The sequence below is a fragment of the Ambystoma mexicanum genome, chromosome 3p (assembly GCF_040938575.1).
Source record: "Ambystoma mexicanum isolate Mex_15411 chromosome 3p, UKY_AmexF1_1, whole genome shotgun sequence".
Taxonomy (NCBI): Eukaryota; Metazoa; Chordata; class Amphibia; order Caudata; family Ambystomatidae; genus Ambystoma; species Ambystoma mexicanum.
This window is the reverse complement of record NC_090925.1, coordinates 164,900,940-164,922,111: the sequence shown is the minus strand read 5'-3', so window position 1 is coordinate 164,922,111 and position 21,172 is coordinate 164,900,940. Positions and strand designations below refer to the sequence as shown.

Here is a 21,172-nt window from a genome sequence, read left to right as displayed (position 1 = left end):
GTAAGAGCTAGGAACAAACAAACAGTTTACTGTGCTGAATTCGCCATTTTCCCAGCTTTCAAAAACAGGTTTTGCCCTTTTTTTCCAATAGAACATGCATGCAAGGAATAGGAAAGCTGAATGCGAAGACGGAAAGGCATACTATTCTGAAAAGTAGACAACATTCCATGTTTAGGAAGGGGTGATTTGCGCAGGTCGGTCATAGTTTGGGGGAAAAAAATCAGGAAAATTACGGAAATAAATAAATAAATACATTTTAAAAAAGGGTATGTGGTGGACATGGTTGGCCCGGTAAGGCAATGGCTTCTGTGAATTTTGAGAAAAGCAATGCCCCGCTACATTCCCGCGACTCTTCCAGTTAGGAAATCACTGATTTTTCATAATGTTTCACAAAACAAGCATTACCACATGCCAAAAACTGAACCATGGTACACAGGTTTCTTATGCTTACAGCCTAAACAGACGTACTTAGCATGTGTAATTAAAGAAAATAAATGTAGTGCGGAAGGGTACGCATACATTTTTTTGAAGAGCACAGGCAGACCTTTTGAAGGGTAAGTGACTTGTGCAGGTTACAAAAGTGTATAGTGCCTAAAGCAGCGACTAAATGTAGGTCACATTTGGGAAATTAAAGGGTTTTGTGACAAAGTGCACCAGCAAATGTTTGAAAACATAAACCACGCAAACACAACACATGTCCTACCTTCCCACGTTCCCAGAGGTGTCCCGATGAAAACGGTACCTCACATGTGTGGGTGCACCTACCTGGGCACAAAGGGAAAAGTCTAAACCACTTGCAACCCCAAGAGTTTTGGCAGAGCAGATTTTGAGGAGTTTTGCTCTTGTGGAAAACCTACAGATTTTGGACCTAGGGTGTCGCACCCAGCAAGGAAAACAGGGAACCCCAGGCATTTCCGAAAAGAAAACACCCATGGGAATCCACAGAGGTCTGACTTGTGCAAATCGCCCCAAAATGTATTACCCACAATCCACGGGAAAGGTCTGAAATTTGGCAGAAAAAACAAAAGTTTCAGACATTTCCCTCTGTCCACCCAATGAAACATGCCGCCAACACCACATGTCCTACATTCCCGCATTCCCACAGGTGTCCTGACGAAAATGGTACCTCACATGTGTGAGTGCACCTACCTGGGTGGAACAGAAAATTGTCGACAGTCCACAGTGTCGAAGTTCTACGGCAGTCCTAGAGAGCCCCGCCAGGGTCTCCAATCTTTCCCGGAGGGAGAAGCTGCAACGCAGGCCAGTTAGAGCTCCAGAATAGTTGGGGGTAATGTACTGGACTTGGTGGGCTGTCTCCCATATGGGGCGACCATCCCAGTTGCAGCAGCGGTTCCAGGGAGCCCCGGCATGGTCCCAGACCTTTCCCAGAGGGAAATTCTGTAATGCTGCCTAGCCAGAGCTCCAGGATGGTCGGGGTGAGGTCCCTGGCCTTGGGTGGTTGTCCCTGATGTGTGTTGACCGTCCACAAGGTCCAGCAGCAGTTTCAGGGAGCCTCGGCGGGCTCCCCGTCCATTCCCAGAGGGAGAAGGTGTAACACAACCCAGCCAGAGCTCCAGGATGGTCGGGGTGATGTCCCAGGCCTTGGGGATTGTCGACCCACATGGGACATCACCCCGAACCTCCTGGAGCTCTGGCTTGGATGCGTTACAGAATTTATCTCTGGGAAGGGTGAGGGACCCTGCCGGGGGCTCCCTGGGACTGCCGCCTGCACTTTGGGCTGGTCCACCCACATGGGAGACAGCCGCACAAGGCCAGGGACATTACCCCTGACTTTCCTGGAGCTCTGGCTGGCCTGCATTACAGCTTCTCCCTCTAGGAAACCCTGCTGGGGCTCCCTGGACCCACTGCTGGGCTTGAGGACGGTCAGACCACATGGGAGACAGCCACAGGATTTCCCTCGAGGAAGCAATGGGGACCCTGCCGGGGCTCCCTGGGATAGCCACTGCACTTGGGATGGTCGCCCCATATGGGAAACAGCCCACGCCCATCCTGGAGCACTACCTGGGCTGCATTACAGAATTTCCCCCTGGGGAGGGAAGTGGACCCTGCAGGGGCTCCCTGGCGCTGCCGTTGTGCTTGGGGATGGTACACCCACATGGGAAATGGATGCTGACGGCCGGGGACACCATCTCCAACTGTCCTGGAGTTCTTGCTGGCCTGTGTTACAGCTTTTCCCCACCATGGAGTCCCGGCAGTGTGCCAATACCTCCCCGAAGGAAAAAGCTGTAACGCAGCCCAGCCTGAACTCCAGGACGGTTGGAGGTACATCCATCTCCCATGTGGGTCTATCGTCTCCAATCACAGCGGTAGTTCCAGGGAGCCCCGGCAGATTCCCCATCTTTTCCAGGAGGGAGAAGCTGTACCACAGTCCCACCAGATCTCCAGGATACTTGGGGGGTTATGTCCCCGGACTTGGGAGGCTGTCTCCAATGTGGGTTGACCATCCCCAAGTGCAGTGACAGTGCCAGGAAGCCCCGGCATAGTCCCTGTCCTTTCCCAGAGGGAAAAGCTGGAACGCAGGCCAGTCAGAACTCCAGGATGGTCGTAGGTGATGCCTCCGGCCTTGGGCCCCTTGTCTCCCATGTGGGTCGACCGTCCCCAAGTCCAGAGGCAGTTCCGGGGAGTCCCGGCAGGATCCCCATTCCTCCCCGGAGCTGACATCTGTAACGCAACACAGCCAGAGGTGCAGCCTGGGCTTGCGGGCAGTCAAAAACAAAACGTGGGAACGGGGGTGCACAGCTTGTTAAGATCACATTAATTTATATGAATTCAGAATAGAGGATTAATACTGTTTCAGGTGCAGGTGGGCTGTCGTCACAAGACCACTTGTGACAAAAAATGTGCACAAAACCTGAACTGCGTATTGCTATGCAGTAAGCCCAGATGCACTCCTAATGAACCTAAATTCAATGATTCAATTATTGCCACATAATCAGATTTTTGCCATCAAGGGCTTGAATTAGAACATCTTTTTCAGAATTTGTGATGGTTATCCTAAGCAGATTTCAAAAGTACACTCGCCACAGTCTTTGCAACAGTCGGCACGTACTGAGAAGCTCCGAATGGAGGCGAGTGTGCGGATTCAGTAAGATAGCGTGTTACCTAGTGGGCTTCATCTGAAGTCACTTGACGTGCCTCTCACACCTTGGCGAGATGCACGCTGCATTTACAATAAATACTATCCGGCTGATTCACAACATAGGACTGGCCTTAAGCCTTCTCCGTGACAACTCATGATTAGCTTAAAATGTAGAAATGAGTGAGTTCAACTCAATCGTAACCAGTAAATTCACTTTCCTTAGGGTTTCGCCGGCCAGACTTTGCTGTTTCCCAGTCTCCTGTGATTTTCAGTTGAAGACTGGGTGAGTGTATGGTAAAAAGGTACTTGAGTGACTTTCTTGCTTCCTTTTGATAGGTCAAAATTTGGAATACATCTGTCCCCTGGGAGAGGTTAGTGACATTAGCCTCTCTTTGTTTTCTCAGCCACTTAACTTAGCCTCATTAATTAATGAGACTAAATTACTTGTCCCTTTGAATTCCCCACAGGAAAAGAATTAAAGAATGTATCCATTGTCAATTACCCGTCATATATAGGAACAGTGAAGCCCCCACCCTGAAGATGGATCATTAGATCCGAAACGCGTTGGCCATTTGTAAAACCCATAAAGGGTCTCCCCAGAGGGAGCCGATCACCCCACGAGACAGTCATCTCTGATAATTGACATGTACACTGGAACAATTGTATGATTATTGTAATGCCTGTGTCATGCTTCTTATGTTGTTTAATTAGTTGACTTTGTTAGAAATTTCATTTTGAGGGGAAAAAACGGTGATTGGTCAATTAAAAATGAACCATATCTCTAGATATTGTTGGAAATGTTGTTTTACACCTTTGGTCTATTGAAATACACGCTTTGTATTGAATGTACCTCTGAAATTTGCTTAGGATAACCATCACAAATTCTGAAAAAGATTTTCTAAAGTTATCTGCTTTAATTCAAAGCCCTTGATGACAAAAATCTGATTATGTGGCAATAATTGAATCATTGAACTTAGGTTCATTAGGAGTGCATCTGGGCTTGCGGACGGTCAACCCACATGGGAGACAGCCGCTCCCAGGGAAACACCAATGTTATGCTGGCATTGGGGGCAATTTGTGGCCTGACCCTGCAGTTCTGTCCCAGCCCACCAAAATATCTCCCCAGACGGCCTACTCCGGCCCACACCACCATCAATCCATCCCCAGTCCCACCCACCCCATTGACAATGGGCCTTAACCGTAGAATAATAAACAAAAGTACTCACATAAGGTTGCAGCTGCTTGCGCAGAAAAAGCTGTAAATGAAACAAAAATCATTTGTTACCTATGGTCACCCCAGCAAAAACAAATCATAACTACTACTCTCTGATCACGGCCCCCCCTTTCAACCCATCCCTAGTGGTCTGCTGACCCTCACCCCCAGTAAAAAGGCATTTCCCCTTCCTAGGGGCTGGTTGCAAGATTGCACTAGCAATCTGCCCCCAGGGAGGGCTACATGAGAGCCCCCCATCCATTTGGGGTGGGGGGGGAAGAGGGCCACCCCCCTTTTTTTCATTATATAAGGGGCTTGTGGTTTAGGGCGCCCCCCCACCAACAACGTAGTTTTTTATTTTTTTTGCCCCTACCCTAGAGGCAGATGGTCCCATTACTGTGCCCATCTGCCCCCAGGCTTGGAAAAAAGCACTGCCCCATGCTTGGGTGTTAGACCAGAAAAGCAACCCTATAGTCAAGTGATATGTATAATATGTTGGCCAGAAGCCAATCGCATCATGTGACAAACATGGCAATCCTAGCATCGTCAATGTAACCAAAGGGCGTCCATTTTGTGAAATGTTGGCCATTTGCTTTTTTCTTTTCTGTCAAAATGCTTTGCAAATGTATTCTATGTTTTAAACTCGCACACCGTGAAGCCACGGCTTGAACGCTGAAATACTAACACAGACAGGAATGTCAAACTGTGCAGAAATACATTGTTTTTCTCTCTCACTAAGTCCTTGAAGTCGAGCAGAAGCCGCATCTAATCAATATTCCAGGTGCCGGGTTCTCTTGCAAGCGCTGTTGTAAAAGGTAGTTAAACATGAATTATATTCTCCTAGTGGTGCTCCTTCGCGGAGAGTGGTATTTTCTGCTTCAGAACTATCTGACCCTTAGCTCATGAGACGAAACACAGATAACGTAGTAAGGAATGTTTCCCTGCTAAGAACACGACATCCTTGCCGAGCCAGAGCTCCATGTTCCTCATAACAGAAAGCTGTCTCTGCTGCCTTTGCTAAAATAACTATGTTTAGGCTGAATGAAGACTTGTCATAATGTGTCATAATTGTGAATCACTGAACCCTAGCCTGTATGACATGTATGAGGGCGGGTCGAATTGCTTTAGCAAAGGATATGTCTAATGTATATATATTGCTGCTTGAGCACATTTCGCTCTTTCACATCTCACAGTGTTTGGGAACACACATCGTGAGGCGATGAGACCCAGTCAGCCGAATGAGAATACTTTGAAATAAACCATACTTGTTTGGAAAACGAACCTCGCGTCTGACGTGTCATGTTGGTATATGGTTATTGTGCCTTAGTTTCCATATGCAGTCTTTATGGCCTAGCAAGTATGGTGCCCGAATAGGGACCCTCCCACTAGTGCTCCATCGTATACGTTGAAGTTGAAGGAAGGCAAAAACAAGTCGAGGACGAAGCCGTTGAACCAGGATCGGAAGGTGTTCGGGGCGCCCCTGTAGAAGTGATGAGACTCCTCCGCAGATCTGTACACAGCTGATCCCTGATCGACGAGCATCACCCAGAAAGCATCAAGGCGAGGGTCCTGGAACGAGGCAGATTGAGCTAGACACGCAGTCATGATGATTCTTGGTTGCATCTGTATACGGGCGAATTGCGTCCTGAGTGACGAATTGGTTGATCAGGTGAGTCGTGCCCCGATTCTTAAACGTCCTGATATTGGTAGAGAGTTGCACTTGCAAGTTCAAATGCCCAGGGTAAGAAAAGGGTAATAATTAACCATGCCTGGGAAAATGTCTTCCTTTTTAGTGTGTTTTTTCACTGTGGTAGACAGTCTTTGGAAACTGGCCAGGTCGCACCATCCGAGGGGTCACCGGCACATGAAATGTATATGAAGTATGGTCTAGGGGCAATAGTGTTTAATGCGATTTGGCATAGGCAGACCAGACGTGTATCAGACCTTTAGTGGCCCAATAATGGGAGCTTTGAATTAGCACGTATAAAACACCTAGAATTAGTATTGCTACGGAAAAAAGCCCGACCTGCAGCGTTCGACGTTGTAAGAGACTGAAGGAAGGAAGCTAATCTCCGTTTGAGAAGTAGGAAGAAACACGCGCAGAAATAAAACAAATGTAGAGAAAGCGCTAGAGCACGATAAGCATCAGCAGACAGAAGCCATTAGAAGCATGGACAGGGCTTTCCAATTAGATATACAGAAAATATATCCCCAGCAAGATTTCCATACATCAGATGAACTAATAAACAAAATATTAAATGAGCGAAGAAATGAACATCAAAATACTGATCGTCTACTGACCCAGTTGCACCTCCTCCTTGTGTACCTCCCATTCCCGTTATTCCATCTGCACCTGCAGTAAGCAGTTTGTTTCCCCTGTGCCTGTGACATCATTTCCTCCACCGCCTCCAGAGCATGAGTTAGCCGCTTTAGCAGGCAGTTCTACAGAGATGGGGCCTGCGCAAGGAAGCATTAGACAGACTCGTAGTATGATTAGCAAAGGAAGGAAAGAAGAACTGAAAGAATGGGCCGAAACGTATATTGATGACAATGAAGTGGCTGTGCAAAGTTCCATTTCTGATCATAGTCTCCTTGGTGAACAGCAGGTATTGTTAGAATGCATCAGGAATTATCTTGTGAAAATATGGAGTGATTTGACTGATCCAGTGGTACCGCAAGAGTTGCGTGGTTTGGTTGTTCTTTCAAATTTGCGAGATAATGCGATGAAAGTACGAGAACACGTAGGCCGAACATTTGTGTTTAAGGGAGAACTTGATCGATTGCATAAAGAATTATTGAAGAAAGATAAACCGCATATGTCGTATTTCCAGCAACAGTTTTTACCACCGTTCAAACCGGTTAGTGAAGAAATGCGAATTTGTACATAAGATGCACTTAGATGGATTACAAATGCCGCCATTTCCCCCAATTGAAGTGCATGATATGTTTAGTCAGTTTACACCAGAAATGCAGAGAAAGGTATTGCAGGTTATGGTAGAGTACCTACAGGATGAATGATTGAAGAATAAGATATGTTGTCCCGCTGATCTAATGACAATTTATAAAAGAGCATTTTCGCCTGAAACTGGAACAACTGTTTTTTCACTTGATTTAGCTTTGTTGCTTAATAGACGAACGAATGTAGAATCGCCTAGTTTGCAATTACCCATGAGGGAGGTGCCTCCCACGTTTTTCCTGAAAGTAGAGGTTGCTGACGCTGGAGGAGCTCCAGCGCGAACAATAGAAGCTCATTATATCGCACAGTTTGTACAAGTCCCTTTTTCTAGGCAAGAGGTAAATACTATAAAGCAGACGATCCCTGATATTAGGAAAAATCCGGCAGGATTCTAGAAGGAAATGCAATCTGTTTTGAATTCATCTGTTTTACATTGAGTGACATTGATTTACTGTTTCCCGTGATTCTTCCAGTAGACATATGGAAACAGGTTAAAAATATAAATGACACGCCGATATTAGGCGAAACATGGGAGAATTTGATTAGAATTGATAGTGAGAGAAAGGCTGGAGAAAAGCCACTGCAAGTAATGTTGGCTCTACCATTGCGAATAGTAGAGAAATTGAAAACTTTAGTGCCCGAAAAGAGAATAGTTTGGGATAAATTGACTGCTTGTTTACAGGGCAAAGAGGAAGGAGCGACGGATTATTTTAATCGGTTTGAACAAGTATTTGCAGACTTTAGTGGTCAAGATCTAAGTACGGAACCGGGGAACAGATGGTTTGTTGATAAGTTTGTGCAAGGGTTGTTACCGAAAATCCAAAGTTTAATAATGACATCTGAAAGTGCATGGCAAGCAAAAACACAACGTGAAGTATTACATATGGCCCAATATTATGAGAACAAAGTAAATTCAGAAAAGGATAAGGAATGAAGGGACAAAGGGAATCTGAAAACAAGAGTATTGTTACAGCAAGTAGCGAACAATAATAGAGGTGGTGGGAATGCACCGTCCAGAGTCCAATTTGCATTAACTTCCAATATGCAATGGGGTCCAATAGGGATTAATCAATGTGCCTATTGTACACAAGAAGGCCATTGGCGAGCACAGTGCCCGCATATACACAATAGAAGAACAAGTTACTTACCAACTGTAACGTTGTTTCGACTGGATGTTCCTCCCACGTATTCCTCATTTTATGATAATTTGTTATCTCCAGCTTTGCTGCTTCGGGAAAAAATGTTCTCTCGGCAGAGGGCGCTGTGCTCGAGGTCGTGCCGTCGATTGTCCCTCGACGGACTCCGTACTCTGTCGACGTCACCAATTGTATAAATAGCTCGAGCCGTGCCCGTTGCTTCAGTTCTGTTTTTTCGATGAAACATATAGGAGGAACCCCCAGGCGTGCCCCATAACTGATGCACTCTTCGTGAGAGGAAAGTGTAAGAAAACGTAAACTGTACTGTGGGGTAGGATGGGAGGGTCGATGAGGAATACGTGGGAGGAACATCCAGTCGAAAGAACGTTGCAGTTGGTAAGTAACTTGGTCTTCAAATGGATTGTGTCCTCCCACGTATTCCTCATCTTATGATAGACTGTGGCAATTTTGGAGGTGAGAGTACTAATTACAGTTTTCATGTACAGAATGCAGAACTGCTTTGACAAATAACCCCTCATTGGAGGAGGCAGCATCCAAGCAGTAATGTTTGATAAAAGTATGCATTGTTTTCCAAGTTGCAGCTGCACAAATATCTGCTGCCGGGACTCCGCTCTTTAGAGCCGTAGAAGTAGCCATTCCCCTTGTAGAATGAGCTCGAAGACCATCTGGTGGGTCTTTTCCCGCCAATCTGTAACATTCAATTATGGCCAAAATGATCCAGCAGGATATGGGGCCTCATTACGGGTGAGGCGGTCCGGAATTAACAGTGGCGGTAAACCCGCTGCCACTGTTAATTCCGGACCACCCGATCCCGAGTCCTGCAGGCGGGAGGTGATATTCCCGCCAGGTCTGACCTGGCGGATTGCACACCTCCCGCCTGCAGGTGGACGTGGAAACACCAGCACCATCACGAAATGGTGCCGGTGTTTCCACTTCCCCATTCCCATTGAGTCCTATGGGACTCAATGGGAATGGGGATTAACACCATTCCGCCTCCGTGACTCCCGGGACACTGGGGCTGTAATGCCCTGGTAATTCCGGGAGTCACGGAGGCGGAATGGTAATACGAGTCCGGCGGTAACCAGGCGGTTTTACCACCGCGGTTACCGCCGGCCTCGTAATGAGGCCCATGGTCTGTTTTGTCACTGATAAGCCCAGTTTATGACCAGTATAACCCTCAAACAATTGGTCATCTTGTCGTAATTTAGACATCCTCGAGATATAAAAACTAAGAGCCCTCTTGGGATCTAGTCTATGCAGTCTCTCCTCTTCCTTGCCCAAATGAGGAGGAGGATAAAATGTTGGTAGTATTTTTTGTGACAAATGGAAGTCCGAAACTACCTTTGGTAAAAAGCAAGGTTTAACTTTAAGGACTACCTTATCCTTATAAAAAATAGTATATGGTGGTTTGCACGAGAGAGCCTGAAGTTCACTAACCCTGCGGGCTGATGATAGAGCCACAAGAAGGACAGTTTTTAGTCTTAAAAGCCTCAATGGACAGGAGTGCAGAGGCTCAAAATGTATGCAAGTCAATAATTTTAGTACTAAATTTAAATCCCAAGTTGGGACATGAAAAGGTACTGGAGGGTATACGTTAGTAAGCCCTTTTAAGAATTGAATTATTAATGGTATTTTGAAAAATGAAACCTCCTCCGAGGTGCGCTTGAAAATTGACAGCACAGCAAGGTATCCTTTGATTGTTCCTATCCAGAGCCCCAGATTAGCTAAATGTAAAAGAAAAGAGCACTACTGGAGTGCCACATTGAAAAGGGTCCACATCCTTATCTTTGCACCAGTTACTAAACCTGTTCCAGAGACATCGGTACTAAGATTTTGTTGCTGGCCTTCTGGCTGAAAGCAAAACTTCCATTTCGTCATCCGGAAGATCCCAATCCTTGTATTTCATTCTCTCAGAAACCATGTGTGAAGGTTGAGTGTCTTGACCTCTGGATGGAGAACCCGACCTTCCTCTTGCGAGAGAAGATCCTCTCTTTGCGGAAGACGTATTGGAGGGCAGATGGACATGTCTAGAAGGTCTGGGTACCACGTCCTCCTGGCCCAATCCGGGGCAATTAGGATCATGGTTTTCCTGAACTTTCTCAACCTCCTGATTACTTGAGGAATCACGGGGACGGGGGGAAACGCATACAGTAGTGGAAACTTCCACTCCACTACGAATGCGTCTCCCAGAGCTCCTCTTTGAGGAAATTCCCTTGAGCAGTACTGATCGCACTTCCGGTTGATCTCGGTGGCGAACAGATCCATTTGAGGGGTTCCCCAAAGGGCGAAGATCTCCAGAAGGACTTCCTGAGCTAGCTCCCACTCGTGGGGGACTGGTCTGCCTGCTCAGAGCGTCTGCCGCTGTGTTCTTCTCTCCGGATAGGTGAATTGCTGATAGAGAGATTCCCTCTCATATTGCCCAGAACCAGAGCTGCATTGCCTCTCTGCACAGTGGTAGTGACGCTACACCACCTCTCTTGTTGAGATAATACATGGCCACTGTATTGTCCGTCATTATCAGGACATTCTTGCCCTGTACAGAGGGCAGAAAGGCCTTCAGCGCTAGTCTGATTGCCCTCAGCTCCAAAAGGTTGATGTGTAGTTTGGACTCCGATGGAGACCAACGTCCGCTGATTGTCAGATCGTTGGTGTGTGCTCTCCACCCCTTGAGTGAGGCGTCCGTCACTACTGTTATCTCCGGCCATGGATGACAAAAAGATTCTCCCTTGAGAATGTTGTTGTTGCAAGTCCACCATAGAAGATCCTGAGCAACTGCGCTCGGGACTTGCAGAAGATCCGTCATATTCCCTGAGAACTGCGACCACTGAGTTCTGAGTGCCCATTGAAGGGATCTCATTCTCAACCTGGCCTCTGGTACCAGGAAAATGCAGGATGCCATGAGGCCGAGCAACCTCAGAAAATCGAAGGCCGGTAGATGTTAGGCATTCTGGAACTTTGTTACCATCTGCTGGATGTGGAGAGCTCTCACTTCGGGAGGCGAGGCTTTTTCGCAAGGAAGTATTCAAGACTTGTCCGATAAACTGGAGTTTTTGGGATGGTATCATAAGGGACTTCTTGAAATTGAGGGAGAAGCCCAATTTGTGGAGAAAATGGCAGGTGACCGAAAGATGTTCCTGAGCTTGTATTGGAGAACTTGCTCTAATCAACCAGTCGTCCAGGTAGGGATATATGTGAATACCTCCTCTCCTGAGACTCGCTGCCACAACCGCCAACAGTTTGGTGAAAACCCTCGAGGCGGAGGTGAACCCGAATGGCAGAACTCGAAACTGATAATGAGAATTGCCAATCGCGAACCTCAGGTACTTTCTGTGCTTTGGATGGATTGGCACATGAAAGTAAGCATCCTGAAGGTCCAATGATACCAACCAATCTTGGAGTTGGAGAGCCTGAAGGATCTGAGAAAGAGTCACCATCTTGAACTTGTCCTTCCTGAGGAACTTGTTCAAGTTTCTCAAGTCCAAGGTGGGTCTCAGTCCTCCGTCCTTTTTTGGAATGAGAAAGTATGGGGAGTACCAACTCCTGTTCCTTTTCCGCTACCGGTACCTGTTCTATGGCACCTTTCTCTAGCAGGGTTAAAATTTCCTGCAACAGGAGCGGATCTGGAATTTTGACTGAGTTGGCTCCCGGTGGATTATTCTGAGGCCTTTTTAGGAAGGGGAGACAGTAATCTTGGGCTACTGTTTCCAGTGCCCAAGCATCTGAGGTAATGCCCCGCCATTCCTTCAGATGCTGAGAGATCCTGCCTCCCACTGGTGTTTTATGCAACAAGGTCTCAGAGGGATTTGGAGGCGGCTGCAGGAGTGGCTGAGGGTACAGATGCCGCTCCTGAGGCTTATTTTGCACCTCTTCCTCGTGCTCCACGAGGGAAGTTTCTTTTGCCCCTTTGAGAAGCCTGTCCTCTTCCTCTACTAAATGAGGAGTAGTAACGAAAAGAAAAACCCCTCCAGGAAGATGAGCTGGAATAGGGTTTTAGAGGCTGGCACATGGAGGCGTTAAGCGATTTAGCTGCCGCTTTCGAGATCTGGAGTTTTTCTAGGCTTTCATCAGCTTTGCTGCCAAACAGCCTCGAGCCATCAAAGGGCATGTTAAGGAGTCTGGCTTGCACGTCTGGTGCAACCCCCAACTTCCTCAACCACGCAAATCTGCGTAGCACAATGCTTGCAGCCATGCTTACTATCAACAGTATCCAGTCCAGACTGGAGACATTCCCCCATTGCCTCCTTCCCGTCTTGGACTATATTCGGGAAGCCTTCCCTTTCCTCGCCTTCCGGAATATGATCAGCCGCTGCCAAAATACAGTCCCACAGGGTATGGGTAAACCTGGCCAGGGTACAGGTGACATTTGTCGATTTAAGGGCCATACTGCCTGACGTGAAAACTTTACGTGCCCAGGGACCAACTTTTTTATCCTCTCTATCTGGAGGGATAGTGGGATATGCAGTTTGCTTTGATGTGGATGCTGCCTGAATGACTAGACTTTCTGGAGTAGGATGCTTGTTTAAGTATTCGGGATCCGTACCAGCTGGTCTGTATTTCTTGGTAAAATTACTGTCTGCAGCAGCAATGCTCTCAGGCTTTTCCCAGTTTTTTTCCACCGTCCTCTGAAGAGCCCTGTGAAAGGGGAGAACTGGATCTTTTTGAGGACCTCTGACAATTATATCTGTCATGTTATCCTGTTCAAAAACGGGTGAAGTGTTACCCCAATCCATATACTCAATTACTCTGGTCATAAAACCCAGCGTCTGCATGCTCTGCAGGATCAGGTCTGGCAAACTAATTCTGGGGAGGTGTCAATTCCACTTGCAGAATGTAGAGTGTTACTCAGGTGTCTCATTTTTGATTCTTGATCAATGAGTTCCTCAGGAACTTGCTTTGTGCCATATGAAATTCCAAAAGGAGTAACTTCGTCTTCCTCTGAGCCAGATTCCTCATAAATTGAGGACATGGACTTAAAAAAGTCTTATCTGGGCAAAGGAGTGAATCTTCTTTCTTCCTCTACCATACGAGTCGAAGGAATAGAGATATCCTTCGAAGTTGTCGAAGGAATCTTCGATGACTTCGACACAGGCGTTGAGGTCGTTTTTGGTTTCGATGCCGAAACGGTCGACGCCGACGATGAAATTGTCGAAGCCTTAAACGACTTATGTTTTTTATATGGCACCGGAGAGGTGCTCGACTCTCGAAGAGTCCTCGACGACTTGGAGTCGACTCGAGTTTTTCGAGTATCCTCAACACTACCGGTTTTTACCATGGTAGTCTTGGTCTTCCCTTTGTCGTCCAATGGAGAGACTTTAGGGGTATGGCTTTTCCGAGGTTCATTCGAGGGGGTCAGGGCCACATTCTCGAATACCTCCATCTTTTTACGAAACTCTTCCCATTTTCTGGGAGAATCCGATTTTGTTGGACATCGAATTTCTTCGGTCGACTCTGAAGATGATGAAGAGGGAGATCTACGTCTCCTCTTCATTTTTTTGGACGAGGAAGAAGAGCGTCTCGATGTACTACTAGATCGAGATCTCTTGGAGTGCCTATGGCAATCCGATTCCTTCGAATCAGTCGCTTTCTTCTGTTGTTTGGATGTAGCCTTCTTAGAGGCTTTCCTCCCCACCGACAGTTTACCTCTCCTCTCACGAAGAGCTTTCTCGGTCATGGATTGGCAGGAACCACAGTCGTCGGTCCGGTGACTGGAACCGAGACACCAGAGACAAACCCAGTGAGGATCCGTGATCGACATTTTTGATCCACAATCTACGCACTTCTTGAACCCAGTCGTGGGTGTCGAAGGAGTCGAAGATGACGAAATTTTCTTCACAGAAAATCTCAAGCGTGCCGTTCTCGATAGCGAAGCGATCGGAAAAACAGAACTGAAGCAACGGGCGTGACTCAAGCTATTTATACCATCGGTGACGTCGACAGAGTACGGAGTCCGTCGAGGGACAATCAACGCCACGACCTCGAGCACAGCACCCTCTGGCGAGAGAATTTTTTTTTACGAAGCAGCGAAGCTGGAGATAACGAATTATCATAAGATGAGGAATACGTGGGAGGACACAATCCATTCGAAATGGGACTTTTCCGAGAAGACAGAATAGAGGTCGTCCGGGAATAGAAGGACAGAATAGAAACAAAAAGGCGCCACAATTTCAGGAAAATCAAGGTAATCAGAATCAACAACGAAACAATACAAATGGTGGAAATATTTTTGACAATCAGTCCAATGCATATTACTCTGGCGACTTTACATCTGATGATGTACTGTTCTACTAAGACAGCCCGAGACAGAGGTTGGAACTAGTATCTATTCCCGTAGACCAGAAAGGGCCCTACGTAGAAATGAAGGTTGGGAATAGGGAGCACATTTTTTTTGTGGACACAGGTGCACAAAAATGTTCAATTGACCATCAGCGGGTTCCAGAAATACCACTGTCAGGGCATAAATGTCTCAGTAGGGTTCTCAGGTATGCCAGTAATTAGTCCAGTGTCACAACCAGTACCTATAACACTAGGTCCATTCACAGAGTCTTGGCCATTTCTTTTGATGAAAGATTGTGGCGAATATTTGTTGGGATTAAATTTGTTGAAGAAATTGAATGCGGTCATTTATTGTTCTCCTGATGAAGTGTATTTGACGATTTCGCCACAAAAGACTCCTGTATCACAATTTGTATCTAAGCCACTACCGACTGAATTGAGTAAAGTACCGGCTTGCATATGGGCAGTGAACGACAATGATGAGGGTTGTTTGAAAGTAGAGCCAGTAAAGATTGTTTTGAAAGAAGGAATTACATTGTCGCGTATTCCGCAATATAAAATTTCGGCAGAGGGAGAAAAAGCATTGAAATGCATTGTATCAGATTTCATTAAAAGAAACGTAATTGAGGAAACTTCTGGTAGTATTTGCAATAGTCCGATTTTTCCGGTTTACAAGAAAGGAGGTAATGATACACCTTACTGTTTTATAATTGATTTACGCGGAGTAAATAAAATAGTTGATCTGCAAATTTCCATTAGTCCCAGATGTCACTACAATTTTGCCTATGCGTCATATTTTTGTGTAATTGATTTGAAAAATACATTTTTTATTATCCCAGTGCATCCAGATAGTAGATATTTGTTTGCTTTTACACTAGGAGGACATTCTTTTACATTCACACGAATTCCACAGGGCTACACTGAGAGTCCAAGTATTTACAGTAGAGCTTTGTAGGAAAAACTAGATATGCTTGAACTACCAACAGGTTGCATATTACTACAATACATAGATGATTTGTTAATAGCAGCAGATACATAAGAAATATGTAAAGAAAGCACAGTTGCATTATTGACACATTTAGCAGTGCATGGACATAAAGCTTCGCTAAAAAAATGCCAGTATTGTCAAAAGGAAGTGGCCTACTTGGGCTACCTCCTTTCGAAGGAGGGAAGAAGATTGACACCAGAAAGAATAGAAAGCATCTCCGATATGCCTATTCCAAATACGCAGAAGGAACCGATGGTGGCATTGACAAGGAAGGATGTTACCTTACCTTTGCCATGGAACATGGAATGTCAAGAAGCATTTGACCTGCTCAAAGCTGCATTGTGTTCAGCTCCAGTTTTGGGCACACCAGATTACGACAAGAGTTTAAAGTTATTTGTGCATGAAAACAATGGATGTGCTTTGGCTGTTTTGACTCAGGAACATGGAGGGAGAAATAGACCATGCGGCTACTTCTCTTCCACGTTGGATCCTGTTGCATGTGCTTTGCCGCGTTGTTTGCGAGTTGTTGCTGCAGCTGCTGCGTCAGTAAAACAAACAGAGTGAATGGTTTTAGGTCACGCTTTAACCTTAATGGTACCTCATTCAGAGGACGTTCTTTTAAATAGAACGCAGACGCAACATCTCACATCAGCCAGCTTAACCAGGTATGAAATTGTTCTATTTGCACCGCATATACAAATTAAGAGATGTTGCGCTTTAAATCCGGCCGAGTTAATGCCTGCTCCAAATGAGAAAGGGGGTGAAAAACAATTCCCCCATAGTTGCTTAATGGTTACTGAACAAGAGACAAAAAGGAATAATTGACCTCACACCCCACTAAAAGAGCCTGATGGAGAACTGTTTTGTGACGGTTCTTGTTTTAAATTACCAGATGGCACATCAACTGCTGCTTATGCCATCACCACACTGAAAACTATTATAGAAAGCAAATGAATCCCATATAACTCAGCACAAGCTGCAGAAATAATAGTGTTAACAAGAGCATGTGAAATTTCTGCAAAAGTCAATGTAAACATATATAGTGACAGTCAGTATGCCTTTGGATTGGTACACAATTTTGGTCGATTATGGGCTGAAAGGGGTTTCCTGACATTACTCGGAACCAAAATCCAACATGGTACTTTGATAGTGAGACTGTTGTCAGCACTTGCGCTTCCCAAGCGATTAGCGATAATGAAATGTGAAGCACACAAAAAAGTAACATGTAATGTTGGAAAGGGAAACGCATTGCAGGCAAAATTGCAAAACAAACTGCCACCGATTTACACACAAAAATGTATGTTGAAAGAATAGAAGTACCCTGCCTGATAGAAAACAGAATTGCAACATTTAAGGAAATGCAAGCAGAAGCTACTGTAGATGAAATAGAAAACTGGTCTGAGGCTCCAGCAGAATTAGATTCTGAGGGTTGTTGGGTGGACAAGCAAAATAACTGATGGATGTTTCCGAATGCCTATGTGATGGCCATGGTCACTATGGCTCACAGTTTGAGACACATCTGTTAGAAAAATGATTCAACAGCTGGATTCTGTATGGCAGAATCCACACATTAGAAAAACTGCAGAAAGACTGGTTCAGAATTGCATGACTTGTTTACAACAAAACATTGGAAAGGGAACAGTGATGCCAATAGGAAGTTTTGGCCCACCGTCTATGCCATTTGAAGTCATCCATTTTGATTTTATAGAAATGGAGAGGTGCCAAAACTATAAGTATGTCCTCGTGGTGGCCTGCACATTCAGCAAATGGGTAGAGGCTTATCCCCTGAAAGATTGTACATCTATGTCCACAGCTAAAGCCATGCTAAAAGAATATTTTCCCCGATTCGGGCTACCCAGTGTCATATAGTCAGACAATGGGCCACACTTTATTGCGGCCGTGATATTGTAAATTTGCGCAGGTCTCCAAATTGATAAACGATTCCATTTGGCCAGACACCCGATGAGTGTCGGCTTGGTAGAACGCCAAAAATCTGCGCAGGGAGCAATTTGAAATGGCCCGATGCACTACCCAAGCTTTACTTTGCATGCGAACAGCAAGGACAGGCAAGGTCTGGTCTCTCCCCTTACGAGATTGTGATGGGGAGACCAGCAAATGTATGGAACGTGCCTCCACCAAAATGGTTGAGGGATATTGAATACCCATTACTTATTGATTATTGCCAACAGTTGACTCAAAACTTGCGTTTGATTCATCAGCAGGTGCAGGAGGCTCTTCCTGTTAGATATACCGGCCCAGGACATTGTCTACAGCCTGGAGACTGGACTTTGGTAAAACATTTTGAAAGAAAATCTTCACTTGCACCGCGCTGGACGGGACCCTTCCAGGTGCTACTGGCTATGCAGACTGCAGTCCGAGTGAATGGCCGCAAGCACTGGATCCACACAACACACACAAAAGAGTTCCGTTTTCCTTGCCACATGAGAAAGAGATTGATGATCCTGATGTCGAAAGAAAGATAGCTGCACTTGATCACAAAGATATCATCATAAGTTCCCTGTCAGAAGTACTTCCTAAGCCCGAGAAAGGGCCCAGGGAGATTACAACGAAGATCGAAAGGCCAAAGTTGCCTCAACTTTATCCGACTGCTGCCTCATCATCATCACGCAGTGCATCACAAGTTGGCACTGATCCTGCATCTGGGAATGAGAGTGCATTGTTCATCGATCATACTGTGCCTAGAGCTGTAAGGTACAACCTATGTTCACAAAATCGGAAATGATCAGCTTTTGTTTCGCCTTTGTTCCTAGCTCACGGATGAAGCTGGGAACGGAGGCCTAGGGAAAAGGAATATATGAGCTGTCTCAAGTTGAAAGCTCTGGCACACGGTTTCCCGGTGCTACCATTGAAAAGTGAAGGGCGTTGCAACCTGGCACGGACAAGCGGGGGCAAATGGTACTGACACTATAAAATTGATACTTGCTCCTGCCTTTTTGGAGCTCTGTGCAAATTAACATCAGCTTGCTATCATCTATAAGCAGGCTTGCCTGGACTGGCCTGAACGTTTGTTGCCAACATGTGCTGCTGTGGAGAACTTTCCCAGACGGTCACTGAAAAGCTTTTTCTGAAATAAACATTACCAATCAATGCCTATATTCGCTCCTGCTCCCTTCTGCATCGATGCTGTTGATGATACAGAGATAGAGATTAAGCCTACTCCAAGAACTACTTGGTCCGGAAAGAATAATATGCTAATGATTATGATACCGCTTTGCATTTTGATTACACTGGTCCCAATATTTTGGTATCTAGAGACTGTGCATCCCTCAAACTCTCTCCTGACTGCTACCAATGCTCCTACCACGAGCAGGTCAGTACATGTGCTCTCTGATACTCTCCCTTCACAAGAAGTGAAACGTAGAAAAGGGTATGATAATAATACATTACTATTGATTATGAATATGACCCACGCCATCTTGAATAGGTCCAATTGTTGGGTCTGTTCCCATTTACCCCAGCATGGGGAAAGAGGAATGGGTTGGTATGTACATCCTTTGCCACTTAATACCGCCTGTTATGCATCATTGAGAGCGCTATTGTTTGGAAAATTGAATGATGGCGTCACTGGTCAGTTTGATGGAACAAACAAATGAATTTGAAAGATTGGTACTGGAACCGTTGGGTTTGTCCGTATTTACAAGCAGGAGCAAAATAAAACCGGTAACAAGTCCAGTAGATAGGCTCTCTGGGCCTTACCCGTCCCTGATCACTTTGAAAATGGCTCCGGTATGAAACCACAATGCTGTGCCTCCCTCCTATACTATTAATCATAGTCCACGTTCTGTCCCATTTTGCTTGCGGAAAAAAAGGTTCCTACCCAGTGGAGATGCATGAATATTGCTGTGCTTGAACAAGAAGAAAAAACATTATATATAGGAGGTTTTGTCTATTTTATATGTGGAGATCAGGCCTATCCATGGTTACCTAGAACATGGGAAGGGACCCGTTATTTTTTTAGGTATACTTTTACCTGGTGTATTTCTTTCCAAAACTTCTGAAATAGCAAAATTATCTAGATCTCTGCCACAACGAGATGATACTGCAGGACAAATTGTTGGGGATATAGCAAAATCATTTATACCATTTTGGGGACAAGCAATAAACTCATGGAATATAAGAAAACTGTGCAGGGTTTTAGAAAAAAAACAATAAATGGGACAACAGATATACTCTATAATATGACATTGGAACAAAATGCAATCAGATTAATTGCACTTCAGAATAGAATGGTGCTTGATATAATTTTGACTGATCGTGGAGGAGTATGCAAATTGGTGGGGTCAGCGTGCGGTGTATTCGTAAGTGACTCCTCCCTCTCGATATTTGATGCAATTAAGAAATTGCATGGCCTAACTTCTGAAATTCATGTTCCCACAGGAGGTTGGAATCTGAATATAAGTTAATGGTTTTGGGAACTGCTACGATCATGGGGATGGAAAATAATTGCAATTTTGGTTATGCTATTTGGAATCCTCATATTCTACTGTTGTTGCATACAATGCCTGCCAGTCCTTTGCTCCCAAATTACAAATGAGTGTGTACATACAATTAGAAGGACATTCCTTGCATGTTAAGGGAAGGTGCACAACACGAAAATGAAATAATTAAAGAATTTATGGCAATTCATATTTCTGCTGACGATTATAGCAGCTTGAGCGGTTCGGAATTGGACACGTGGTCCGATAAAGACACGATGTATGGATGATGCTATTGGCTTAAGGCCAAAAGGAGGGTTTGTTAGACCAGAAAAGAAACCCTATAGTCAAATGATACATATAATATGTTGGCCAGAAGCCAATCGCATCATGTGACAAACATCGCAATCCTAGAATCGTCAATGTAACCAAAGGGTGTATATTTTGTGAAATGTCAGCCATTTGCTTTCTTGTTTCCTTCAAAATGCTTTGCAAATGTATTCTATGTTTTAAACTCGCACACCGTGCAAGGCCACGGCTTGAACGATGAAATACTAACACAGACAGGAATATCAAACTGCACAGAAATACATTGTTTTTCTCTCTCACCAAGTCCTTGAAGTCGAGCAGAAGCCGCATCTAATCAGTAGTCCATGTGCCGGGTTGTCTTGCAAGCGCTGTTGTAAAAGGTAGTTAAACATGAATTATATTCTCCTAGCGGTGCTCCTTCGCGGAGAGTGGTATTTTCTGCTTCAGAACTATCTGACCCTTAGCTCATGAGCCGAAACACACAGATAACGTAGTAAGGAATGTTTCCCTGCTAAGAACACGCTATCCTTGCCGAGCCAGAGCTCCATGTTCCTCATAACAGAAAGCTATCTCTGCTGCCTTTGCTAAAATAACTATGTTTAGGCTGAATGAAGACTTGTCATAAAGTGTCATAATTGTCAATCACTGAACCCTAGCCTGTATGACATGTATGAAGGCAGGTCGAATTGCTTTAGCAAAGGATATGTCTAATCTATATATATTGCTGTTTGAGCGCTGTT

At 45.2% G+C, this 21,172-nt stretch overlaps 1 protein-coding gene across 3 annotated transcripts in view; it reads right to left on the bottom strand.

Moving 5' to 3' along the window:
- The window catches only part of SYCE3 (synaptonemal complex central element protein 3), a 303,915-nt gene that overhangs the window by 192,774 nt on the left and 89,969 nt on the right, over positions 1 to 21,172 (bottom strand). Inside the window, exon 3 of one of the 3 annotated variants that reach the window (XM_069650554.1) lies at positions 4,327 to 4,356. The exons of the other annotated variants lie outside the window; for them this stretch is intronic. The gene's annotated coding sequence lies outside the window, so the exon portion shown is untranslated. The remainder of the gene's footprint in view (positions 1 to 4,326; positions 4,357 to 21,172) is intronic. 3 annotated transcript variants of the gene reach the window in all.